General features: G+C 37.3%; 2 non-coding genes across 2 annotated transcripts; both read right to left on the minus strand.

The window, feature by feature from the left end:
* Positions 1–2,832: 2,832 nt before the first annotated feature.
* On the minus strand, positions 2,833–2,904 carry LOC140870761 (small nucleolar RNA snoR60). Its single transcript, XR_012147534.1, has one exon. It is a non-coding gene; the product is annotated as a small nucleolar RNA snoR60 (small nucleolar RNA).
* A 14,719-nt stretch (positions 2,905–17,623) lies between these two features.
* Positions 17,624–17,725, minus strand: LOC140870760 (small nucleolar RNA R71). The gene has a single exon (XR_012147533.1). It is a non-coding gene; the product is annotated as a small nucleolar RNA R71 (small nucleolar RNA).
* Between the last annotated feature and the right edge of the window lie 2,334 nt (positions 17,726–20,059).

The following is a 20,059-nucleotide window of genomic DNA, read 5'->3' on the forward strand; positions in this document are numbered from 1 at the left end:
GCAGAACCTGGATGATATTTGATTTCACAATCATAATCCTTCAGGAGATCCATCCAGCGTCTCTGTCGCATATTCAACTCTGCCTGAGTGAATAAATATTTCAGACTCTTGTGATCCGTAAATATCTCAAATTTCTCGCCATAAAGATAATGTCTCCAAATCTTGAGCGCAAATAAAATGGCGGCTAACTCGAGATCATGTGCTGTATAATTAACCTCATGCGTCTTCAACTGTCGAGAAGCATAGGCAATAACATGTACATGCTGTGTCAGAACACATCCTAACCCCTGACCAGAGGCATCAGTGTTGACAACATAACCTCCTGATCCAGAAGCTAGAGCTAGCACAGGTGCAGTAGTAAGACGTCTACGCAGCTCGTGAAATGACTCCTCACAATCCGAGGACCAAATGAAGGCAACATCTTTCCATGTAAGCTGAGTCAAAGGCCTGACCAACTGTGCAAAATTCTCGATGAACCGACGGTAATAACCCGCTAGACCCAAGAAACTTCGAATCTCATCAACCGTCATCGGACGAGACCAGTTCAGCACTGCCTCAATCTTACTAGGATCAACAGATATTCCTTCACTAGAAATCACATGACCGAGAAAAACTACACGATCAAGCCAAAATTCGCACTTGCTCAATTTCACATATAGCTGCTTATCTCGTAATGTCTACAATACAATTCTCAAATTATGTACATGCTCATCCTTGTCATAAGAATAAACAAGAATATCATCAATGAAGACGATGACAAATCTATTCAGATATTCTCGAAATACTTGATTCATAAAGATTTCCGGTTCATTCATCAAACCGAATGGCATTACAAGAAATTCATAATGCACATATCTGGTTCTGAAAGCAGTCGTAGAAATATCTTAGTCTCGTACCCTCATCTGGTGATATCCCGATCTCAGATCTATCTTAGAGTAAACAGAAGTACCCTGTAATTGATCGAATAGATCATCAATTCGTGGCAAAGGATACTTATTCTTGATGGCACTACAAGAAAAACGGGAAACGACAACGGATATAATCCGTTGTCGTAGGGGTCAAAAAACCGTTGTACTTTAAGGTGTTGTCGAAAGTATAGCATACAACAACAGTTTATATCCGTTGTGGATTCTAACATACGACAACGGATATGCAACAGTAAATATCTGTTGTCGTACACAGTATTTGACCACGGTTTATAACCGTTGTCTTAAGTTTCCTTTAATGACAGTTATAAACCGTTGTCTATGTTGACATACCACAACAGATTTGCAACGGTTTATATATCCGTTGTCGTAGACATTATTCAACCACATTTTAAAACCGATGTCTTATGTAGGTGTTTGCTTATTATTCAACCACGTTTTAAAACCGTTGTCGTATGTTGTTTATTACAACAATTTTAAACCGTTGTTTTAATTTGATTTTCAAAACAGTTATTATTCGTTGTCTTCAACATTAAAAATGAAAAAAAAATTAAAATTTATAAAATAAAATTTAATATAAAATTTTTCAATATTACAAATCAATATTCTTATTCTAAATTCAAAATCAATCTACACTAAAATATATATAGACCGAGTTATGAACTAATCTATATAAATTAACTCGGAACTTTCCAATAGATCGACTTATGAACTAATCTATATAAATTAACTTGGAACACTCCTTCCAAAATAACATCCACCATTATCCTCTGCATCACGACTATCTGCACAAGTTGACGAATTCAAGTAGCAGAAAAGATGTCAAAATTCTGGAATTCAAATCTATAAAACAAATATGGTGGGAAGATCGACTTGATAGTAAATTTCCAATACAGTTATCCAAACAATCCACATATTACTGAACCATCTTAGAGGATAAACAAAGAATCGAAGTAAGCAACAAAGATCGCGTGACATCTTCCTGGCAAAATAGTATTTAAAGAAAACCAACATATAAATAAATTATAGACAACTATGTTTACCATATAAATTGTAATGTTTCGAAGAGTATCAACAACAATATAACATCAACATTTTCTTTCACATCATTCGTATCTTCTCCCACAAAAACACAAGAATTAATTAAGTCGGTGCAGATCGAGCATTAAAATTTCTAAAATTTTCCATCAAGCTAAATTTATGGTCTGCCATTTGGAATTTCAATTGACGCATATATAGTAACATTGAGTATACATGTTTCCACATCTAAGCAGATTTCAAGAACAAAAAACATAGCAGTTTCTAACATCATCCACCCTGAACATAAGATCCTCCACGTGATAAAATGGATATGATCACACTCAAAACATACCCAGAAACACTAACCTTAATTGATATGACAAAATGGCCTCCCGCTTTCAGGAAATAAGATGCATTTTTTAGAGCTAAAATTACTGCCTGAAAAATTAGGAGCATGATCAAAGAATTATCGATGAGAACAAAAATTAGATGTATCTAATTGGCACCCAAATTAATCACAACATATTAAACAGAAACTAATCAATAATACCAACTATAGGCTAAAAATTGTAAGATAACCAAAATCATAGTGGTAGTTAATTATTAGCATGCATATAAGGTAACAGAGGAAAGACTCAAAAAATGCAATTGTTCCCTTAAAATAATCCACTACATAATAAGAGATATTAGTGGTTTAAAGGCATGAAAATAATTTTAAAAAAGAACTCAAACTCGAGTACTTTCACCCAGTACAAACTTTAACTGATCTGCAGGCGAGCTCCACACAAGTAGCTCAACATCTACAAAGTACGAATAAAGGTGAAAAAACAATGATAAAATATAAATATTCAATGAACAAAGTAATTAGTATATTAAATTCAATGAACACATCAAAGACTCGATTTTTGCATCACTCATAATGTCTTGAAGGGGGATCCGAGTAGCTCTTCATTTTTTTGTTCATAGATGTAAATCAAGAAAGATAATTCCAGAAGTAAATTTTGGAGATAAGCACTCCCATGAAGAACCAACAAGGTAAACATAAATGAACAAATTTTAAAACTTTGGAAGTACCAAAATAAAGGGGCAAAAACGTTATCAGTGCCCATTACAGGAAATGCTACTGTCATATCTCTGAAAAGAACAGTAATTTTTTGGGTTTTAAAGATGTATATACTTGAGATGAGGAAGAGTCATATTCTTGATGAGAGTTTGACTTTTGGAGACAAATTCCTTCCATTCATCTTCATCTATCCTTCCATCGCCTTTTGTATCCGCCTCAGAGAATGTCTAATTATAAAAGGAAAAAAAAAGATTAATGGAGTGAAAATCAGGACATTCAATCGAGAGATCAAGAAAATGTAGTAGCTAAATTAGTAGACCTTATCCACAATTAGTTCAATGAAATCCTCTGATAATACGAGGTTCGATTCTTGTAATACTGCCAACACCATCTCTTTCAGCTGTTAATTTTTACAAGTGTTCGGATTATTTAAAGATTACACGAGGATTCGTCTTCACGTCACCAATGACTGACCATGATCTATTTATTTGCCTCCAATTCCTAGAAGTAAAACTCACGGAAGAATGGCTGAAACCTCCAAAAAATCCTCGCATTCACTTCACATAAGGGGCTGCAGCTCACCATAGATGTGACATGAAGTTTTGGATCCTAAGATTTTGTATATATATATATATATATATAACGTTGAGATCGGTGAAAATGGAAAAGAAGCTTCACAACTTTATCATGTCCTGAATTAAATCCCAGCTTTATCACCTAAGGGCATTTACAAGAACAAAAATTCAATCAAACAAAGATATAATAAAAAATACACAGCATGCAACATTGACAGGTGCCCACGACACATTGACCAACCACTAGGTTTGTTCATTCGAAAACCATTATTTGAGAACGAATTTTTTTTTGATCAAACTACCCCTATAAATGGATTATCTAGCTCAATGCAGGGAATAATTTTGACAGCTAAACAAGATAGTGCATCACTATTACACGCACATCCAGATTCAGAAGATGGACCCTGTCCATGATGAATCTCACCAGGAGCTTCTGAAGGTCGACATCATGTATCACCTGCATCATATCATCACCCACGTGTAAATAGGCCGAGTTCTTGATACTAAACTATCATAGAGGGAATGTTCTAGTTTTAGTTCTTTTCACCTGATCATAGCCTCTCTGCAAAAAATACGAATAAATCGAGCAAAATGGCTTCATACCTTCAGTAGCTAAACTAGCCGCGAAGGTGACATCGTGCTGTTCGGCTATCCCCACATCGAAACATCGTCCAGGGAAATGTTTCTGGAATATGTAAAGCCCGGTGCCCCCTCCCATAGCAGCATGAATTGCTAAAAAGTAAAATCTTGTAAACCATTCCCTGGATATATTTGAATTAACTATCATGTGCAACAGAGACATTCCGAGGAAATAAAAATATATGCATGATTTTGTCTTCATTGCACTTATTTGAAGTTTATCCAACTGAGTGAATGAAAGAGCACAACTAGTTACCGTAGAATTATATGTAATTGAAGTGTGATGTCACTTGATAAGCTTCATTTACAGAGCGATGTCATATCCAAATTCTTTGATGACGTCTCAACTGTTGCAATTATCTCTGTCATGTTTAGAAGATAAAACCAAACCATTCGTCCATGTTTTCTCGGTAGTCAGGCACAACTCCATAGGATTTTGATCAATTAGACATTTTGTTTCAGTTAATTATTTTTTGTTCGTTCCCATAATGACCAAACAAATCGAAAGAAGATGATTGCTTCTCTAAAATCATACCTTGTAATGAAGTTCCCTCCAGGTACCCCTGTAAGAAAGATAAGAAGTAATTAATACTACAGCAATGGTTTTAAAAAGTTTTAAAACCATTTAGGCAAGGTACCTTCATCAACTGCAGGGTTGCAGTTATTCAGCAATTGCGTGAAATTGGGAGGAAACGATGAAATTGTCTCTGCGGCTTCCCGAATTTCTATTGCTTCAGGTACAAATTGTTCTTGAAGCAGTGGAGGACTTCCATTTGCACTAATTTCCTGAGAAGGCATTATCATACCAAGTGGAAATAAATAACTAGTTTCAGGTGCTAAAATTATTGATAGTGCCATATTTACCTTCCATGAACTTTTCTGTTTCAAAGACGATGAAAAAATGCATTGCGAATTTCTGCATAAACTTGAATTTTTGACATAAAGGTAATTCTAATATTAGCACAGAATCCTCGAAAAACTATCAATAGCATGGAAGTGCAGCAACTTGCCTGACCAATAACGTCTTTATAGCTCACAAAACAGCCCTGCTCCCCCTTGCGGGGAACCCAGACACACATGAAACTTGAGGCCATGAAAAATACATCTTTGAGATGTGATGTTCTTCCTATAAGATAACTAAATTTTTTTAATCATATCCATGCCAAACTTACTAAATACAGGACACTACACTATCCATGCTCAACCAGGGCATCATTAGAATTGGAGGGACAAAGTAGTGGTTACACTTATGTAGTTCTTTTAGTAGAGAACAAGAGTGATGGCAGGGATCCCCTGCTCTTGGTGATAAACATCACAATTGAACTTCTTCTTGTAAATAGACATTCCTTTGAAACAATTAAAAATGCACAGAAGCTGTCATAACTGGATCACATGCGACAACCGAGAAATTTAGAAAATCTTGCATGCGTTGAACTTGAATGTTAGGGCTCACATAAACTAAATATGGTACCTATGATTTAATTTCCAGTAGAATCCAATCTATGCTCTTCTTTGCCAAAAAAATATTGTTATGAGATTAGGAGACAACAAATAATTACTTCAAATAACTTTTTTTGTTGTGAACTTCTGTAGCCTTTTCTGTGAACAACATTAACAGAAAATCCAATAGCTGCTTATTACAGATAACAACCAGGTAACATAAAAGTAGCACCGAGTTTACACAGACAATTTCTTTCCCATTCTATTAGAAATATCAATCCAAATCAAGTTAAGAACAGAAAATGGGCACGCTGCAAGATACGGATATTGCTACATGTTAAATAGCAGGAGATTGCTCAATCTTATTCAAGCACCTGAAATAACGTACATTAACATTTAACAACGTCTCAGAATATTTACAGAAAATCAACGAGCTGGAGATCGATTGATCTCGTTCAAGCACCTAAATCGAGCTTAAATTATCATACCGATAAAATCACAGACTACATCATATAAAGAAGAAGTTTGTTCCAGCAGAAATTTCAACTTACAAGTACGCGTGATCGAAGTGAAATGACTAGAACTATGTCATTCCGTCATTTCCGAATTTTCGAACTGAGGGGAAATTGAAGAGCCGAGTGCTGATGCGGTTTATATAGCTCAAAGAGCCGCGCAGTGCCTAGACCTTAGAAACTACTAAAAGATGTTCACGACTAGAAACCTAGACCTTAGCATCTACTAGACCTAAAAATCGAAGAGATTCACGACAATATTTAACCCCTTTTTCTCCACCCATTCACCAAAATCCCAAACAAGACCACAAAGCAAGAGAACGAAGCTAGAGAACAATGAAACAAAACTTACACAGTGATGGTCGCGAGTGTACTGTCGATCTAAGCTGTAAACTTGAGATTCAAGTCACGATTGGAGTTGCTAAGTCTTGGGTTAGCTTAAAGGAGGTCGGAAGACTAGTTTCCGGCGAACAATCGACGTCTAGGGCGCCGGAGAAGAGCGGGGTTGAAGGGGCGACGGGTTGGGGCTAGGGATTGGGTTGAGTTTTCTCGATCGCACTTGAAGGGGGCGCTCAAGTGTGCGTGAGTGCCTGTAGAAGGTTCTTATGTATTTATATGAGATTATATATTTTTTTAATTTTTTTAAAAATTCAAAACAAATAAAAGAATAACAACGACAACGGATATAAAAATGTGTTGTCGTAGACCCCAAAAAGAACGCACATAGACAACGGTTAATTAAAACCGTTGTTGTAGCCCACCAAAAACGCGCTCATAGACAACGGTTTTTATAACCGTTGTCTTAGACATATATACGACAACGGTTTTATAAAAACTGTTGTCGTTTTTAATTAAAATACGGTCAACGACAACGGTTTTTGTAAAAACCGTTGTCAAAGACTAAAGACAATAGTTTACACATAAAACCGTTGTCGTTTTAGTGTGGTTAATTAACATATTTGTTGTAGTGTGGTGACACGATTCAACTGCCTGTAATCAATACATAATCGCATCGATCCATCCTTCTTCTTGACAAACAGAACAGGTGCTCCCCACGGAGAAACACTCGGATGAATATATCCCTTATCAAGCAGATCCTGCAACTGCTGTTTCAATTCCCTCATCTCTGACGGTGCTAGACGATAAGGTTCTCGGGATATAGGCGTCGTTCCTGCTACTAGATCAATACCAAATTCAACCTCTCAAACCGGAGGAAAACCAGGAATCTCATAAGGGAATACATCAGGAAACTTCGCTGACAACCGGTAACTGATCAATACCCGGACTACTCGTGGACATATCAACTGCATAAATAAGGTAGCCCTCCCCACCTGACTCTAAGACATGACATGCCTTCAGAGCCAAAACAAGTGGCATCGGAGGTCGCGCACCCTCACCATAAAAGTACCAGCTATCACCCTCATCCGGATGAAACTGTACCAGACGCTGATAACAATCCACAGTAGCATGATACAAAGTCAGCATATCTATTCCCAAAATACAATCAAAATATGTCATCGCTAGAATTATCAGATTAGCAGACAACACGTGACCCTCAAACTCTAGAAGGCAACCCATCACTAGAAGCTTAGTTACTACCTCCTGCTCCAGCGGAGTAGATACAAAAAAATCCATATCTAATGATACATAATGTAATCTATGTCACTTAACAAAGCGACTAGAAATAAAGGAATGCGATGCTCCAGTATCAATAAAAACAAGTTCAGGAATACCACATAACAAAAAGGTACCTGCCAACATGCGACCACTTCCCTCAGTAACCTCCTCCTGAGACAGAGCAAATACCTGTCCTTGAGTCTGTGGACGGTAATCAGAAGAACTCTGTTGTTCTGGCTGCTAACGTGGAAAATTCAAAGCCTGAGATCCAACCCGTGATCCCGATCCACTCGCAGAACCCATACGCTGAGGACAATCTCTCCGCAGATGTCCCTTCTCACCACAAATATAACAAGCACCAGTAGCCTTCCGACATGAAGCTGCAGGATGCTTCCCACCACAGTGACTGCAAAACTCCTCCTTCTTCTTCTTCCCAAAACGGAACTTACCTCGTGAACCACAAGAACCAGACGAAGTAGTAGTAGTAGTAAAAGACATAGGTCCAGATTGCACAAAAGATTGAGCCCTAGGCCCAAGAGATCCACTAGGTTGTCCTGGCATCATCAATTGTGCCCGCCTCTTGTTGTTCTCCACTTGACGGCAACGGTTCACCAAATTCTCATAAGATGTCGGATCATCACATACGACAACTTGTGAATAGATATCTTGATTCAAGCCTTGCAGAAAGATATCATAATTGGATGCATCGCTATCACTAATATGAGGATTGAAAGGTATCAGATCAAGAAATCTTTGCTGATATTGATCAATAGTCATTGATCCTTGCCTCAGAGTCAGCAACTCCATAGATCGTGCCTGTCGAACTGCTGGAGAAAAATATAGTTTCTGAAACTGCTGACAAAAATCCCCCCAAGTCACCTGTCCTCTCTTCGTACGTGCCTGAGTAGCATTGGCATCCCACCATAAGCGTGCTCGATCCTCTAGAACAAATTCTAGAACTTTCAGTTTCTGCTCTTCAGTGCAATCAAAATCTCGAAAAGCACTCTCGAGTTTAGACATCCATCCTCTCGCTTGTTCAGAATTTTTGCCACCCAATAAAGGCTTCGGTCCTACTTGCATAAACTTATTGATAGTGTAGCGAAGTCTACCCTCATGAGGACGATGTCGATCCTCATGATGATGGCGATGATGATGATGATGATGACCACCTCCCTGGCCAACACTACCGTGACTTTCGTCGGCCATATCCTGAAAGAATTGCACATTAAAATCCCAAATGCGCAATAATTACTCAAGACTAGACTAAATCCAAAGTAGTAATCCCAAAATATATGCATGCTTTGATACCAAAAATGTAACGACCCTGCATGAAATCACCTACTAACTGACAACTAAAAGCATGCATTAAACTTAATAAAAGAAATAATACTAATCAGAGAAAAACGTGTACTACAACAAAAATGGTCATTAACAACGGTTAAAAGACAACGCTTTTTACAAAAAGCGTTATTAAAAAAAAAAACACAACGCTTTTATGAGAAAGCGTTGTCTTTATTATTTTAAATCCATAAAAGACAACATTTTTTTTGTCATCCACAACGCTTTTAAAAAAAGGTTGTAGATGAGCGTTTTTTATTTTTTAAATGTATAAATGACAACATTTATTCTATCATTCACAACGCTTTTTAAAAAGGTTGTAAATGAGCGTTCTTTTTATTTCTTTTACAACGCTTTCTTTAAAATAATTTTAAAAAGCGTAAAGAGACTGCCTAAAGAAATATTTATAATTAAATATACTACAGTTATCCGTCCACTCTCAAAGTCGATTGAACCCTAGATCCTCATCAAAGCTCTCACGGTCTTTGCGACATTCGCCCTCGTCACATCCCAATCTTCAGTTTTTCTGCTGCAGTTTTCAGCAGGCGGCCGAGTGATTCAGGCCACTACAATCAGTGTTCCGACGGCGGCTAATCGCTGGAGTCTCTGCCGCTTCTTTGCTGAGTGTCGACGCCAATTTCGGCGGCATTACGAGCTTTCTTCTGAGCTTCTCTCCGGAGGAAGCTCGACGCGCTCTATCCTGTTCGAGGCTACAACCGAATATAGATACAATTCTGGGATTTGGTGAGTGAATTGCTTTTCTTATTTTGGTGAATTTAGCTCACTTTCGATCCATTAATCTCTTCCCTTTCCAACTCACGCTATTTGAATTTTTTTAAAGCTTTTACAGTTAAAAAGCGGAACTTTGAATTGGAATCCTTAACAAATCTACATTTACGTTGTGAATTTGTTTTAAACTTTTACAAGTCTTCTCGCTGGTCTAGGCTTCCCCTTCTTACCAGATTTGGATTTTACAACCCCTACTGGCTCCTCGACATAGCGAACGTACGCATCGATCGTGAATCGTGATAAACTTAGTAGGAGCTCTCCAAGTCTACTGCCAGCTACTCTTCGCATGTCTTGGAAAAAAAGCATCCGAAAAATGTCCTGATAGTGGATTCATCACTCATGAAATAGGTATCACGGTCCCCTTTCTCAAGTTTTTGTATAACCTGAACTTGTTCCAGTTAGTTTGAGTTTCTTTGAAGCTATTTGGATTCCTTGCATATTTGTTTGCACGAGAAATTATTGTTCTAAATCCTGAATTAGCCATCAGTGCAGAACTTGAAGAGTTTGTGTGATAAAATTTGTGATGACTCAAGATTGCATTCTGTGTTCATGTTATTTCATAAAATGAGTCTGAGAGAGTTTACTGAAACAGTGTGGCCGGGTGAATGCATTATATTCAACACCATCTATATACACGGATGCAAAACATGCTGCTAGTGAATCTTGGCCCCTGAAAATTGATGATTATTTCCCGTGAGCACTAACTAACATGTATTCCTAATTTTTTTATTCTGATGTTTATATTTATCTTGATCCAATATACTGTTACTGTTGGTTTGGAGCAGATATGCAAACAATGATAATTTGAATCAGCACGTGTCTTATATATGCCAACATGCACATCTTAAATAATCAATAACGTGGTTTGTGATGATAATCGAGCAGCAGCGGTGATCAAGCAACTTTGAATCCATCGCTGCTGCCTGAGCCGTCTCAACGGCTTGTTTTCTTCTATGGTGATAATCGAGCTCGACCGACGGATCGAAGGTATTATAAATTCTCATCAAAATTTTCTTCTTTGGATTTTGATTTGATCTGTGTTGCTGTTGTTTGCTGGTTCAATTTCCTTTGATTATATTTTGATTTTACATTTAATCAAATAATTTTCGTATTTTTTGGGGTTCGAAAATCGAAGCTTAGGCTTAATTTTACTATGCATGGGTTTTCATTTGAAGTTGAAAACGTACAGAAGAAACAATATGATATCTTCAATTGTTTTATTATTGGATTGTTTGTTGAATGATAATGTTTATCGAGAATCAAGTCTGTGTTCAACATTAGCTATCTAGTATTCGGCCGATCGAGGGCGTTCCGATCTGAATGATATTTCCTGTCGTAACAATGATTTCATTGTTGTTGAATCTTGAATCTTGATTCAACAACAGTACTGCCTATTTTAATCTTGCTCTGTAAAATCTTCATTCTTGTTGTATTGTTTCAATGCTATATTTTTATTCATTCATATAATTTGTATTCCTGTATTTGGATTTCCATAACTAATTGATATGATATGATTATATCTTGAATTTTATTAATTGGCTTAGATCTCTAATATAAAAATATGAATCTTGTAATGTTTATCAAGAGTCAAGTTTGTGTTCAATTCATTAATATATATAAGAGAAATTTTCCAAAATGGCCTTCCTTGAACTACCATAATCAATTTTGGCTTTTAAGTAAGTTAAAAATAGCCTTTAGTTAAATTAACCTTCAAAATGTTTTTTTATTATCCTTCTTTTGAACCATTTCTACATAAACACAAAAAACTTATTTATTAAATTTCAAAAGTACAAATTCATAATTAAAATCGGAAAGTTTATATATAAAATAAACAACTAAAAATATAGTAACGAATATTTTTCTATCAAAATTAATAGTCAAATAAAAGATAAATAGCATTTTTTTAAAAAAATTAATTAAGAAAAATTCTTATTTGCAATATGAGATAGATAGTTCAGAGTTAAAACATTCTTTTTACTACTGTTTACACTACTTTTGATATGAATTTTTTTGGCAGTGATCTATTCAAATTTGGGGATTAACGTAATTTTATGTTTGGATGATGCATTTTCCAACCCAGTTATACATCGTAGTGGTAAGAAAAATCATAGTAGTATTACTGCCCGTTCAAGGATTGCTCGGCCTTGCTATTGGACGAGCGGCGTGGGACGAATGAGGTTATAATGGAATCCGAATGCCCTTATTGTAACAGGCTATTCTGCGCAGAGTGTAAGGTTGCTTGGCATTCGGGGGCTACGTGCGCCAAGTTTCAGAAGTTGAGAAGTGACGAGAGGAGTCATGATGATATAATGCTGGCCAATCTGGCCAAGAAAAAGAAATGGAGTAGGTGTCCAAAGTGCAGGTTCTATGTTGAGAGGATAGATGGTTGCCCTGTCATGAAATGCAGGTATCACTTCTTTGTGCTATCAGTAGAGTCCTCCATTTGTTGATGCTTATTTCTCTTTATTAAATTAGATGCTCTAATTATAGTTGTGTTGAATTTAGGTGCCGCAATTTCTTCTGTTACAAGTGAAGTTTTAATTCGTTCTGTTGTATTTGGCTTTTAAAGTGAAAATTTTAGCATGTGTTTTCGAGTTGCTTGGCTTCATTGTTATTGAATGCATAAAGTAATGGGGTTGCAACTGAGAATGTAATTTGTTCAACCATTATAACTTGTTCAACCATTCATTTTTAGCAACTTGTGGCTTCGTAATTCGTAATTCTTGTTCTTTGCTGCCAAATATGTGTTTTAAGTTTATTTTTCATTTTGATCTATTCATATTTGTTTTATGTTTGTTTGCTTTTATTTTTAATAATTTACAGTATGGAGATACGAATTAAAAGATATGAGATTGTTGCGGCTTTTATGAAAGTTCGGGAACAGGTGCTGAAGAGAAGAATCAAAGTTTTTCGAGATTAATGCATAGTTTTTTCCTAGTGTTCATTGATTTAGAATTCCATTATTTTTTATATTTGAATGATTTATAATATTGGACGATTGTACATTAAATTTTATTTTACAAATTTTTGAATTTTGGGTGATTTATAATATTGAAAATTTGTGAATTATAATTTTTTTTTTGTTTTTTTTCGAAAAAAGACAACGCTTTTTCCGCGTTGTCTATGTGGCTGAAAAAGCGTTGTTAAAGCCAGTGTTGTAAAAAAAACCCGCTCAACGACAACGCTTTTTCCGCGTTGTCGTTTTGAGCAAAGACAACGCATAAAAAGCGTTGTCGTTACTAAAAAAGACAACGCGGAAAAAGCGTTGTCTTTTTCGAATATCACAACGCTTTTTATGCGTTGTCTTTGCTCAAAACGACAACTCTTTTTCCGCGTTGTCTTTGATCGCGGTCTTTCACAACACTGGCTACGACAACGCTTTTTCCTGACAATAACAACGCGGAAAAAGCGTTGTCGTTTTCCGTTTTTCTTGTAGTGGTGCGAAAACATAACCCATATATTACATATCAGCTTAGTAAAACATATCCAGGCTTAATACTGTAGTGATACAACCATATCGAAAAGCTTAAAATGAACTGTCTAAAACATTTATACAGCTAAACAAATCTTGTTGTATAAAATCCCCTGAAAAGCTCCGGCTCCCTAGTCCTGCCTCGAGCTACCGGCTCCGTCCATCCTGCGACCTGCCCCGTGTGATAGGGTGTCCAAGATAATAACTAGGACGTGAACGCTAACGCTCAGTACATAAACATGAGTAAATGTATATATATGATGCATGCAACATGATGACTGGTAAAGGGTCATCTGAAAAGTCATGCTCAGTACCGGCGCCACATGAGTGCTGCCACCACACAGATCAACCTCTGGGTACAACCATACTCGTCTAGTACACTAGAGTAGTCAGACATACATATCCCCACCGTCGCGGTACTCTCAGTGACAGACTATTGAGTATAGAGCTGAGCTGCTCTATAATCAGGTATATCAAGGTATAGGCTCAACGTGTATGTGCACATGATATATGAATATAGAAAGCGATAAAACATACATCATGCCACATAATAATGCCAAATAAATGCAACATATAAACATGTATACTCACTGGCAATCTCAGTCAATGTGTACGTACCTCTAGGCTAGTTCAAGTCTAGTAGGATCCTAGGCTCCAAGCCTATATTCAAAAGTTCACCGTATCACTACACAAGTTCTATAAGCCTTAACTAAGCTAATAAGTACTCCCAAAACTTAAATAGATTCCCGGACCATACCTTCGTCCGTAGTAAGACCTTTGATGTTGCTAGTCCCGGATGACTATAACCACAACTTGGTTATTTCAGAACCTCTATAATAATCGATAGGGCCCTCAAGTGTATAACTCACATTTATATAACTGAAGAAGGAAACTCGGGAATTCGTAATTCAAAATGAAATCGAATAAGCCCTATTTATAGGAAAATTTCTGGTCAAGTTCGGACCCTCCGAACTCGGGTTCGGATCGTCCGATCCAGCTCACTGCCTACATGCGAGACACGCTGAGTTCGGACCGTCCGGTCGCCACTTCGGGCCATCTGAAGTGTCCTACATCCGACACTTGTCAAAATCCATGGCTGAGTAATCCTGCTTGCTTGCCACAAGGGAGTTTGGGTCGTCCGATCCTGGTTCGAACCGTCCAAACGTGCCTTAACTCCGAAGTCAACAAGCCCTTCTCCGAAGCCCCCGATTGCTGAGTTTGGATCGTCCGAAGTCCCCTTTGGACCGTACGAACTGGACCAAAGATTGAAAGTCCAATTCTTGATTCTGAAATCCGATTGAACCTTGGAATTGATTAATTACTAACCCTTAATCATGTTTAACATATCATTATCTTAAAATAGAATCTGGGTTACTACACAGTGTCACGCCCCGCGACCGACACGTGTCATCGGCGTTGTTTAACCTTTCGAATTGTAACACAACAAGTCACTTAGTATAGAAAATAGCCTTAAACCAGTCTTTTATATAATCAAATATGTCTTTACACAATAGAGAATATGACAATAACGGAAGCGACAAAATAACAGAAAATAACTACGACTAAAACTTCAACAACTTGATCACCAACCCCAGAATGCATATTTTTCATCATCTTCTAACTGTTCTTCGGTATCTGGGAGGAAAATAAGAGGGTGAGTGTTTCGGGAAACACTCGGCAAGTAGGGGCCGATCGAGCACGATAAACACCAAAAATATATTTACATGTACACATGTATATTTCATAATATCGAAATAAGCATGCTGAATCTGACACAAATACAAAGCAAATATTGCACTGTTAATTATCTCATTTTTCGTGGTTTTACTGATAAGTCCCCTATATGTTCCTCCTCTAACGGGCGAGGCCAAAGGAACGGTTATTATAAGATTTATAACCCACCGCATCAGGGCCATATCAAATCAAATAATCAAAAATTTCTTAACCATTTCTAACTCGAATCTTAACAGTGCATCTCAAATATTTTCAAATAACTCTAACATGCTTCAAATAATATCACGAATAGCCAACAAATAACATATCAAAGTGAACGAATATACGTATCATTCTGATAAATGCATTTTGTATGCATTATTTCGTGATATTTTTATGTCTATTTTGTGTGCATTCATATTGTTTTTATGTGTTTTAGTGCATGTGTGTATTTCACTCTCTGGTTAATTTTGTAGGAAAATAGATTTATGAAGAATGAATTACGGAGCAGCTTTGTTTAAAAAAATCAAATTTAATATTAGAATGATCCAAATCGGATCTTCATTGTTCATAATGACAATCAAGATGTTTTGAAGCTGCTGTCCAAATTTTAGGTCGATCCGACGGCTAGAACTCAAGATATGAAATTTTCAAATTTGTCGCTCGGAGCAGGTTGAAAGTTGCGCTGTTGGTGAATGTTGTAACGCGATTGCACAAGAGTTTAGCACAATAAGAAGCGCTGTTGGGGATTGGATGAAGCACTAACGCGCAATGGAAATGGAGAACAGCGCAAGTGGAAGTGTTCAGCGCTGTAAAGAGGGCAATCGCACAAGTCTATAGCGCTTGCTTTGAAAAAGGACGCGCGCGAGCGAGCTATATCCCTCGCGCGAGCGCGGTATAAAATTCCAGAAATGTTGATGAAGGAACGCGCGCGAGCGGGACTATTTCACGTGTGCGCACGAGAGAAGAAGTCTGAGCCACTGTTTTATATAACTGCGCGCGCACGAGGCATTTTTGGCGCGCGCATGTCGCGGAGAGAAAAATTTCCGAGAATTATTGTTGCGTAAGGAATTAATTTTTAGGGGATCCAAACACTATAAATAGGAGTTTTATTATTTTAGAAGGGTTCCGGAGATCCAGTTCCAGAATTTCAGACGCAGAGAACGTGGGAGGCAGCTACTGCTTGGGAGAAGATTTCTTCCTCTTTTATTATTTTCTTTTTATTTTTCATAATAAAAAACTTTGTTTAAATCATGAATTTATTTATTGAGTAGTTTTCTTTTTCGATCAAGGCCACGTGATTGGGACAGACAATTTATGTAGAAAACTCGTTTGTTTATTTGAGAATTGCAGACTTGATTTTAATTTATTGATTATCGAATTTATATTTGTCTTGTGAATTTCCTGGCCAGTTATTTGCTTGCATGTTAATTGATTCCAAGCCGACAGAGGAGGTTTCGATTTTGATCACTTCGATATTCAACATAGTGTAAAACTGACTAGAAATAGAATTCGGTTTCATTATGCGGTTTGGGTGTAAGCTGAATTTTCTCAGTTATTCATGCATTCAAATTTGATTAGAATTACGAAAGATTAGTTCATCAATATTTGAATAGGTTTGATTGTTCTAGAAATAGTCCTTCGAACAAATTAGGAAAATTTTCGTGAATTAAGATTAAGTCTGATGTCTTAGATTGGCTGCTTGTTACATGAATTGTCTGGTACCTACGTGAGTCCTTGATCGAACTTTTCCCATATTTGAATTAATCCAAATTTTCTAACTGTGTTTTAATTAATTTAATTTTATTTTCATTTTTAATTATTAGTTTAAAATCTGAATCACTCTTATTTATTGGTCTAGATTAAGTAGGAATAAATATATTTTGGTATTCATATATATACAGTCCCTGTGGGTTCGACATCTGAATTTCATTCACTTTACTATTACTTGACCTGGTACGCTTGCCAGTTGATTTTAATCAAACCGATTTAGCCGGTCAAGTTTTTGGCGCCGTTGCCGGGCACTGTTGTGATATCAGAATTCTTGTTTCTCTTGAGATTAGACTTTACTTTAATTTATTTTATTAAATTATGAATTTCTCTATTTTCTTTGTAACTTTCAGGTGCTAGGAGAGATGACAGACAACCGTACTGTTCTTGATTTAATCCGTCCGCCAACTGAAGGCTATGGATCTAGCATCGTTCGCCCCGCTGTTGAGGTAAACAATTTTGAGCTGAAGCCCTCTACTATTCAGCTGATCCAACTGCAAGCAAGATTTGGGGGCACATCTGTGGAAGACCCCTACGCTCATCTGGAGCGTTTTCTGTCGATCTGCGTCACGTTCAAGGTTAATGGGGGTAACATCTGATGCAGTGTGACTGCGGTTATTCCCATTTTCTCTAAAAGAAAAAGCTACGGTGTGATTAGATGATCTACCTACGGGTTCCATCACTACATGGAACCAACTTGTTCAAACTTTTCTGAACAAGTATTTCCCTCCTACGAAGATGGAGAAATTATTTTCAGATATTATTTCATTCAAACAGAAGGAGGGTGAATTTTTACATGCGGCATGGACCAGATTCAAGAAGATGTTGAAGATGTGTCCTCATCATAATTTATCTCAAAGCCAGCAGACTCAGACGTTCTACAATTGAGCCGATCAGTCGGTTTGATCTATGCTGGATGCTGCGGCTAATGGATGTTTGTTCAGGAAGACGCCAGCTGAAGCCTGGGAGATCATTGGCAACATGACAGAGAGTAACATTGGATGGCCGAATGTGAAGAGAGAGAAGAAGGCTGAAGTTCTATAGGTCGATGCTTTAATGGCCATGAATTCTAAGATCGACGCTCTAACACATCAAGTAGCACTTATGAAAGCAGGGCCAGTAAATCGTGCACATGGGAATCTGCAAGAAGAGCAGCATTTGTTTGAAGTTGAAGCGGCTAATTCTGCAGTAAATCAAGGACGGCAGCCGTACAACTCCTACAACAACTATAATCAGAACTGGAAGCCCAACCAAGAGGAGAAAAAGCCAAGTTTTGAGGAGATCATGATGAATTATGTGGCTGGTACAGAAGCTCGGCTAAAAAATCAAGAAGCTATGCTACAGAAGTTGGAGACTCAGATGGCTCAGATAAAAACCCAACTCTCTACTCGTCCTACTGGAGCATTGCCTAGCAACACTGAACCAAATCTCAGAGGCGTGAATGCTATCATGATCGTGACTCGAGCACAGTCTGAGGAGCATCAGAGGGACGAGGAAAAGATGAAAGAGGGGCCAAAAAGTTCAGAGTCTAAGGAGGATATGCGTGCTGAAAATTCCTCAAAGGCAGGTAAGAAAGGTAAGACTTCAAAATTTGAAGTTAATGATAATGTTGATATTTCTACCCTACCTCTCCCCCATAAAGCTAAGCAATTACTGTTTGATTCTCCATACCTTGTCAAATTGGAAGTCTATCTTTTGAAAAGGTTTTGTGTGATCTTGGTTCGAGCATAAATTTAATGTCTTATTCTATTGCTCGACAATTAGGTGTAGAAAATATTGAACCTGCTGCTATCTCTCTTAAATTTGCTGATGGATCTATTAAATACCCGAGAGGAGTAGTAACGAATGTCCTAGTCAAGATAGAACACTTTATATATCCTGTAGATTTTGTTATTCTTGACATGGATGAGGATTGTGAGGTTCCGCTGATTTTAGGGCGTCCTTTTCTTGCTGCTAGTAGGCCTTTAGTTGATGTTGAGAAGGGGGAGTTAGTGTTAAGACTGAATAATGAGCAAGTGGTATTTAATATTCCTAAGCCGGCTAGTGAGAGCCCAACTTTAAAATCTTGCTCTGCTGTTTATGTGATTGATGAGACTCATGATTATGATGATGAATGTTTGCAGGTGCAGCTCTCTGCAGGAATTAGTCCCTTGCACAATTTATTTAATGGTGTAACATGCAAGTGCAAGACTGATTCGATTTTTTCACAGACGGTGGTTAAACCACCTTGAATTTTTCCACTCAGAGAGGAGTATAGTCGGGCTATACACTATAAATTTAGTGCTGACTGGGAGGCAACCCAGTGTTTTTGCATTTGCTTTTTCTTTTTATTTTGTTTTTGTTTTGTTTTTATTTTATTTTTTTTTCTTTCCCATGCCAGTTTGTCGTGCCTGCCGATATATCTAGACTGCTGCTACCGTCCCGGCTGATACTGTCAAGAAGGAAGAGGATGAATCGAAAACCAGGGGAGTGTTATTTTTGTTCTCATTTTGTTTTTGTTCGTTTCGCATTCTGTTCATTGTCTGAAGCATTGAGGGCAATGATTTGGATAAGTATGGGGGGGGGGGGGGGGGAGGGGTAGAATAGTTTATTGCATTATTGTTTGTTGTGTTTGTTTTGCATCTGTCGTGTTTCGTATTTGTTTGCATACAATTTTTGTTTGTTGTTGTTTGCATTGTTATGATTAGGATGAGTCATGGTAGTCTATGATGATGAAGTTTATTTGAAAAAAAAAGTGGATTTTTGAAAAAAAAATTGCTCTTGACTTGACATGAGAAACTGTAGGTTGAACCGTGAATATTTATAAGCACTTGTGTTGGACCAGTGGAGTGTAACGATAGATTTGATGAAGTTTCTGTCTGTTTGACCATTGCACGTCAATAGGTGGTTTTTGGATCTTGATTGTGTTCTATGAATTTTGATGAGGCTCTAGTTTACACTTATGATCTTGGGCGCACCTAGAAAAAATTTTTTACAACTCCATCCGGGCTTGGACAATGATTGAAATCCTAATTATTGCTCCATAGCTAAGTATGCGGGTAACATGGGGTTGATGCTTCATCCGGGCTATAGACGAGGGGATTAAAAAAATAAAAAAAATAAAAAAAAAAGAGAAATTTTTTTGAATCCTACCTTAGTTATAGCTAAGTTTGCGGGTAATTATTGGGGCTAAAGCAATACCAGGT

The sequence above is a fragment of the Henckelia pumila genome, unplaced genomic scaffold (genome assembly GCF_033568475.1).
Source record: "Henckelia pumila isolate YLH828 unplaced genomic scaffold, ASM3356847v2 CTG_19:::fragment_3, whole genome shotgun sequence".
Lineage (NCBI taxonomy): Eukaryota > Viridiplantae > Streptophyta > Magnoliopsida > Lamiales > Gesneriaceae > Henckelia > Henckelia pumila.